The sequence below is a fragment of the Marmota marmota genome, unplaced genomic scaffold (genome assembly GCF_001458135.2).
Source record: "Marmota marmota marmota unplaced genomic scaffold, marMar, whole genome shotgun sequence".
NCBI classification, from domain to species: Eukaryota; Metazoa; Chordata; class Mammalia; order Rodentia; family Sciuridae; genus Marmota; species Marmota marmota.
Genome location: NW_025999949.1, coordinates 8,212,667 through 8,221,521, shown reverse-complemented (window position 1 = coordinate 8,221,521; position 8,855 = coordinate 8,212,667).

Genomic DNA, 8,855 nt, shown 5'->3' with positions numbered 1-8,855 from the left:
AGCCAATGTGTCCAGGTTAGCATATTTCACACAACGACTTAAAGTTTGAATCTTTTGTCCTCATTCCCCTATAAGGTTAGCAGAAAATTAAGTGTGAAACCTTTTCAAGTGCTTTTTATGAATGCCTCCTTCTCTGTAGTCACTGTTGCTGTTTACAGCAAATCCTTGCAGAGGATCACTGTTAGTTGATGCCAATTCCTTGCCTTCCAGCCTTCCCTAAACCAGTCTAATCGGGATCAACACTCTATACCTCCACTATTCTGAAACTTGTATCAAAGACATAAACCACCTGCATGTTGCCAAAAAACACTGCTCAGTATTCAGCCCTCATATTCCTTGATTCAAAAGCTCCATTCATTGTAGTTAGTCACCATCCTTGAAACACCTACTGTTCTTATTTTCCAGGTATGTTAGGCAGCTCTTCATTGCTGTGACAAAATACCTGAGATATACAACTTATAATGAGTAAAGATTTATTTGACTCATAGGATCAGAGGTTTATTCCATGGTTGGTTTGGCTTTTTTGTTTGGGGGCCTGTGAAATCATGGCAGGGAGCATGAAGTTGAGAAAATCTGCTTACCTTATGGCAACCTGGGGGATGGTGGTATTAAGTGGAGGGAGAAAGTGAGAGTGAAAACACAAGAGGAAGAGGTCAGATCCCAATGTCTCTTCCAAGGGCTTACCCATGGCTCCATGGAGATAACTTCCTTGATAATCAGATTCGTGGCTTCCAGTACCATCTTCCCACTTCCTAACAATCCCCAGATTGATGTCTTCATTATGCAATACTCCTCTGAATTCTAAAGTCATATATCTAATTGTTTACTAGTAAGCTCTTCAATAAAACTCTCAAAATTAACTTGTCTGAAACCAAGATTCTGATCTACCCTTTCCCATTTATATTCGTCTTACAGTCTTCTGTGACTCAGTTAACAAAATCCAACTTTCCATTTGCTTTGGTCAAACTGGGAGAGCTCTCATACCTCACATACAAGCTACCTAAACATCTGCTTAGGGGGACTGGGGTTGTGGCTCAGTGGTAGAGCACTTTCCTAGAATGTGTGAGGCACTGGGTTCAATCCTCAGCACCACATACAAATCAATAAAGGTCCATCAACTACTAAAAAAAAAAAAAATCTGCTTAGTCCTGACTTCAAAATATTTACCTGCTGACTTCTTGTCTCTATAGCCTCCATCACCTTTGTTACAGCCACCACAGCTTTAATCCAGGTCATTGAAATACCCTCCTCACTCACTGCTTAGGCCTTTGTCTTTTTCCTTTTACATAATAGATAGAGGTATTCCTTTAAGATATGAGACAGATAATGCCATTCTGCTCAAAACTCCATAATGGTGTACTATCTCAGAGGAAAAACCAATGTCCTTATACAGCTAGCCAGGCCTTCCACCCTCTTTCACCTGTACCTTCCCACTCTGATCTTATCTTCTGTTACTGCTTTTCTCCAAATGGAATGGCTTCCACACTGCTCTTTGAACAAAGAAGATACTTCCTTACTGCATTAGCTTTTTACTGCTGCTACAACAAATTACCACAACATTAGTGGTTAAGGAAACAAAAAATTTATTATCTTACAGTTTTATAGTTCAGACTAAATTCAAGGCTTTGGGGGGCTTTTTCCTGGAGACTCTAGGGGAAGAATCCATTTTCTTGCTTTTCCAACTTCTGAAGGCCACCCATATGTATTGGTTTGTGGGATCCTTCCTCCGCCTTCAAAATGAAAAATCGCATCTGTCTGACTCTTCTTCCACACAATCTCTCTCTCTGACCCTAGCTAAGAAAGGTGTATTGATTTTAATGACCCATGTGATTAGATGGTTTCCACCTGAGTAATTGCCCCCATGTTAAGGTTGGCACACCCTTAATCATATCCACAATATCCCTTTTGCCATGTAAGGCAATATTTTCACAGATTCAAGGAATTAGAATGTGGACTATTTTTAGGAGAAAAAGTGGAGTTATTATTCTGCCTAGTAGACTCACCTCCTTAAATACTTGCTCAAATATTACCTTTCTAGTGAGAGCATTCCTAAAAATCCTACTTAAATTCACCACCAACACTGCCACAATATTCTTTATATTGCTTTCCTGCTTAATTTTTAAAATATCACTAATCACTATATACAGTGTGTTATAGAGTAATAATTTATTTTTTAATCTTCCCTCATTGGAATGTGAGCTGTGTGGTGTCAAGAAAGTCTGGTACTTCTCTACTCAATCTTCTGTATCTAGAGCAGTGTCTCTTATACAATGTAGCTCAACAGATATTTGTTGAATGAAGGGATGAGTAAATAGGGATAAAAACACAAGGAATCAACCCTTGAACTGAGATAGACATTTCAAATCAAAGGATAAAACACATTTTGATTGAATATCTCCAAGAATTAATCGTAGAGTTTGTAAAACTGCTTTTATTTCCTGGTGGACCTTACTTACTATACATTAAGAAATAGAGCTTAGTGAATATTAAGCATGTGGGGTAACATGGTGGATCCCAGCACTCCTAATAGTGTTAATTTGAATCATAGTTTATTGCTTTCATAACTCTTTCCCACATTATATCACATCTTATTCATATTACAACCTGTGAGAATGAAGAACGAGGGTGTAGGTTGACTATGAGGAAAGTAATGCTCAAAAAACTAGAGCAAAGTCCCTCATAAAGGGGGTGACAGAACTATAAGGTTATAATAGTAGCTATGTGGATCCGGTTGTGATAAAACTACATCAAACAATTCACACACATTGTTCTAATATCTAAGATCTGATTATGATGTTATGTAAAATGTAGGGAAAATGGGTGAAGAGTACATGGATTCTCCCTATACCATCTTTGTAGCTTCTTCTTAGCCTATTATTACAAAATAAATATTTTTAAAAATGTGTGTTTTATTTCAGTTCGTCCCATAACTTGAGAATTCTCAATACAGATGCCAAATGTGGTATTTGGGGATTATTTTAAAAAGCATTTTATAGAAGTGAAGCAAGATATAAAACTAACCATTTTAAATCACAAAATTCATTGTCATTTCATGCATTTATAATGCTATATAATCACAACCTCTATGTAATTCTAAAAAATCTTCAACACATCAAAAGAAGATCCTGCAGTCATTACATCGTCACTCACCAATCCTTCCCCTGCCCCATACTCCTTGGTACTCACTAACCTACATTCTATCCTTATAGATTTTCCTTTTAAGCATGTCTCTTTTAAATGGAGTCTTGCAATGTATGACCTTTGGTCTCTGGTTTCTTTCTCTCAGCATAAGCTTTACTAGGTTTGTCAGTGTGGTCACATGTGTCCGTACTTTATTCTTTTTGTGATTAAATCATATTCCTTCACGTGTCTGTAGCACCTTTTCCTTATCTGTTCATCTGTTGATGGACATTTGGGTTGTTTCTGCCTTTTGGCTGTTATGAACAGTCCTGCTTTGAATATGCAGTGCCATTATGATACCAGAAAATGCTCATCCCCAAACCTCATTTTTTTTATCATGGAAAACGTAGGATCCACATATGTTATATAATTAAAAGAGCACAGTTAGTAATGCCAAGCCTTCTGCAGTTTATATGGGAAAAGCAAATTGTTGATGCTGTTTTCCCAATCGCGTCCTTCATCCCAAGGTGTGAAACCAGGACCCTGGAGGGGTTGGTGGGAAGAACATAGTCACTGATGGCTTATTTTGGGGAAAAAAACAGTAATTCTTCATGAGAACAGAGAAAAATATCATCATAACAGCAATGGTAATTAATGGATGAGTTATCGCTGTGTTCATGAGTGACTGAGACACAGTAATTTACTCTTTAAAGGCTTTAAGAATATAAATTGAAGTGGTATAAAACTTCAACAACAACAAAACAACATGACCAGTGAGGCTTAATCTCTTGGCTCCAGTTTATTTAATTTGTAGTAATCTTTGTGTTCTAAAATGCTGCCGAAATTAAATATACAAAACTTTCAAGGAATTAAGGTCATTGTTTTATGCTCCTAGAATCAAAGAATCCCCCAGAATTATGTCAGGCTTATCCAAGTAACTTCATTCTTTATTTCTCTGTATTCAACCAACTCAGATGTTTTCAAAGCTTTTCTTCTCAGTCAGTACTTTCAGTTAAAGCCACTGATGCTTAACTGAGGCTACACATTAGAACCTGATGCCCTTTAAGGAATACCAGTGTTGAGGCGACATCCCAGATCAAGTGAATCAGAATGTCCAGGAGCAAGCCCATATATCTTGATTTACATAAAATTCTTAAGTGATCATGAGATTGCTAGGTTTAGGAAGTAAAGAATTAAAACTAGTTCTCTATCTTAAGCACACATCAGAATTACCTGCAAGGCTTGTTAAAAGAAACTCAGGTTTCTGAGTCAATAATTCTGGGTAAAGCTCAGGATTTTACATTATGAACAAGTTTCCAGGTGAAGTTGATACTGTCCACCCAGGGTCAAACTTAGAGAACAATGAGTTAACTTTGTCCTTTGCATTCTTTAAAGGTGAGGGTGGAACTGGCTATAGACCTTCATATAAATAATCTGGAGATAGTTTCTTTTCATGCATTTGAGAGAATTTTTCTTAGCATATTAATTAAGATGATTGGGCCCTTGAGTCATATACCTTGTTAAAATGCCGCTTATGGCACACCTGTAATTCCAGAGTCTCGAAAGGCTGAAACAGGAGGATTGGAGTTCAAAGCCAGCCTCAGCAACTTAGGAAGTCTTAAGCAACTAAATACATATATATATATATATATATATATATATATATATATAANTAAGAGACAGATATATGTGTGTGTGTGTGTGTGTGTGTGTGTGTGTGTGTGTATTAAAGGGCTGGGGATGTGGCTCAGTGGGTTTGATCCCTGGTACCAACAAAATTAAAAAAAATAATTTAAAAATGCCACTTCTATAAAACCTTAGGCAAATTCCTTATTTCTAAAGCTTTAGTTTCTTCATCTGTCAATAGATAAGATGTTTGGTTTTAAGAGTTAAATTCAATAATGTATGTAAATTGGTTGACATACTGTAAGTATAATCTATTAACTTTTTAGAGTAGCTTTCATTTTGAATTCCTACAACTTTCTTTTTGTTTAATTGGCTATCGAGTTCTGTGTTTTGTATTGGATGAACAAATGAAGGGGTGTACACTAAATCAGGAAGATAATTAACTGGAAATCCAAATGAGCAGATGTTTTAAAAGGACTGTGGGTTTGTCTAAATGTAATGGTTAAAAGCTTCAGGTCTAGTGTTAGAAAACCACAGTTTTCAGTACTGCCTGAAACTTCTCTAAACTTGTTTTTTTTTTTCTCCATAAAATGATGGTAATTGAAGTTCCTACAAATTGGTTTTTGTGATGATCATAACAGATGAGAGGTTAATTACTTCAACAACAAAAGAGATAATGAAAATACAGTGATTAACAGAGTCCTGGATATAACATAGGTACTCAATAAATGTAGCTGTTATTAAACTGAGGGTAATTGATTCCTAACTGCTCCTTTAAATATTAACTCCCCTTCCCCTCTTTTGAACTGATGTGTTTTTATGGCTTTTTGAAGGATGTGAGGAAGGAATGTAAATTCTCCAAAGGGAATGCAACTCTGGAGGAGAAACTTGTTTACTATTTCCACAACAGTCTTCCAGATGCAAGACTAAAAAGGAGCAAAGATTTACTCTTCGGACACTAAATCACTTCACTATTCTTTCCATTGCCAGAATAAAGAGAAAAGCTATTGAAATACCTGGTCAATCATTAGTTTCGGTTTCAGACCTTCAGTGGGCACTTCCGTTAGGGCACAGCATTGCAAATAAAGCTGTTACCTGGCCATAATTTCCTGGGTGGGTGTAGGGAAGTTCTTCACGCATCTTCTCTGAGACATGCAAAAATCTGTCTCAAAAGCACTGTTTGTACACCTAACTGTACTACAGAATGGAAACAGCCATCTAACACTCTGGACATGATGCCATTTCATCTTGAGGAACTGAAACTGTGATATTCTTTCATAGACATATGGATGGGAGGCAGTATTTCATTCATTTTGCAAAAGGATGACTCCACTCTTGGCAGCACTAAGTGGCTCCTTAAAGTGTGGTCCACACTCCACTGGGACATGAAATATTTAATGGGTTGTGCTGAATATTCATTTTAATATATTGTATTTATTTGAACAGATATTAGGAAATAAATGTGGGTGCTTGGTCTTCCAGATGATACTGTTTAGAATATGTCTCATATATAGAAAAGTTTTAAAACTTGAATTTAGGAAACTAGGGATATACTAGTACTGCAAGTTGCATGAAATGTCATGAAGGTGATACAAATGTACAAATTTAGGGAACATTTTGTAAAGTAGGCAGGCTTGGTGCCTCTGAAGCTCAAAATGATCCATCTATGTACATCAAAAGTAGAAAAACATGATGATGCTAATCTTTTCTAATTTTTCAGTCATTAAGGGTTATAACTTATCCTAACCTTTTTTTTTAATTGCTTCAATTCTTTTACTAATTATGAAAGAAAGATCAAGAGGGAAAAAAAGCAAATTACGTATTCTGTGAAAAAGGGTTAACTTTTCAGACTTAGTACTATATTAAGGTTGCCATTGAAAGGACTGGTCTTAGCTAGACAATATATGAATTAAGAACCTAATGAAAGTAATCATATTTTCAAGTATTTTCTATACTGCTGGCATTTATTTCCTAATTTAATTGCCAAATTCTTAATCTGGTTAGAGCCTGATAGGGAGCAATATGGACTTTGAGGGGGAAAAAAAAAGTAGATAGAGTCCGTTTTCCTTTGCTTATGTACAAGTCATACTAAGTGCCATGCCTCTTATGAGATTAATGGTAGTGTTTTAGTCCATTTTCACTTTATCAAAGGCCAACACATTATCTTCCAGGAAACAGAATGGAATAGTACAAGCCACAAGTCCAACCATAAAGAAGTTCTTGAAAATAAAGCCATCTAGTTGAGCTGGCTGGAAATGAGCTGGATAACAAGTCATGGTGGTGAAACTATAAACCACATCCACATTGCCCCTGTGCTCCTGGGCATCAAATTCTCACTACCAAACCCTGCTGTTTACATTTCTATTTGCTCTGCTAGATATTTCTCTGGCCCAAGGGCCCAAAGTAGAATATTCTCACTACATTGTTCCCAATTTGTTTCATTCATTACTCAGATACTTATTCAAGTCCTCTTATTTACAGTCACTCACTGTTCCAGATGTAGGAAATGTAGCAGTGAAGCAAAACAAGGAAGTCCCTGTCCTCCGAGGAGCCATTAATATTTCCACTTGAATGTGGCTATCTTCCCTAACCTTTTTCAGGGGATGGGGAGGTAACTGGGGATTTTACCCCTGAGCTGCATCCCCATTCCTTTTTTATTTTGAGACAGTGTCTCACTAAGTTGCCTAGGGCCACCCTAAGTTGCTGAAGCTGTTCTTAAACTTGTGATCCTCCTGCCTCAGCCTCCTGAGTTGCTGAGATTACAGTCCTGTGCCACCATGCCCTGCCCACCCTCCCATTTTAAAAGTGCTTGTTACATTTCAGATTTGTATGAGTTTCAGAAATGATCTTAAATATTTAAGAGTAAAATGATAGGAAAATAGGGCCATTTCTGAACACAAGAATCATCTAGAAACCAGAACCAACATGTATATCACGTATATGCTTCAGGCACTGGGTTCTGTGCCTTGTATCCAGCACTTCCTGTCATCTTCACAGCATGAAATTGGTATAAAATTGTTACTGTTATTATTGTAACAGATGTGGTAGCAGAACTTAGAATAACTGTCTTGTTCAGTGTTATCGGACATGTAATAGCACAGAAAAGAAATAACCAAAACAAAACAAAATGAAAACAAAGCAGTTGATGTCCCACCTTCAACACCAAAAAATAGTTGGTCCAATCTGGCAGGAGCCATGACAAGAGTTTCATGTAAGAAATAAGACTATATTAACCGAATATCCAAGTGAGACCCAAAGAGGAGGAAAAAGTGATTTTAGAAAACTTCAGATCTTATTCCCGTAATATTTTAATATTAATATTAATATTAACAAGCAACATTTTATTAATAATTAATATATTATTTTAATATTAATATTGATATTAATGTAAAATATAATATACAATTATGCACATTTTATATTATGTATAATATAGTAAATACTATATAATCATAATAATACAATATAATATTAAGTATATAGAATTATAATGCATTATAATATATTTAATAATATTAATATTAAAATATTGCTAACATAATAATAATATCTGAGCTTACAATATTTGTGAGAGATCCTTTTTCCAAGACTGAGTAGAGGTTGTCACTTTTCTGATTTTAGCATGAAGAGCTTTTCCTCTGGACAGAAAGTCCTATGTCATTAGTCACTGATTAGTGGATGGCATTTATCAGCTTTGGTTTATAAGGAGTAGCTGCCACTGGGTATCATGACCCATCAAATGATAATTCCTGCCTTTCCTGGAAAATAGTTGTTCATTTTGAGAGTTTCTGAGAACATGTAAATACACGTCCTTTCTGAAGTGGGAAAAGTCAGTTGAGAGAAGCCTTCTTCTTTTTCTTTCTTTCTTTCTTTTTCTATTTTCCTATCTAGGAATCAAGACATCTGAAGGGAAAAAGAGAAGAAATGAGAGTTAGTGAATGCAAAGTTGCTTATATGTTTTCTCCTTTCCTGGGATCTCATCTCAATGAATCTCCAGTGGCAGTATTTCTCCACCTGTATTTAAGGGGAATGTTGGCATCTGCTGGATTCAGTCCCCAGCTGTTTGTTTTCCTTTCTGACTTGAATACTTGTAGACATTATTTCCATTG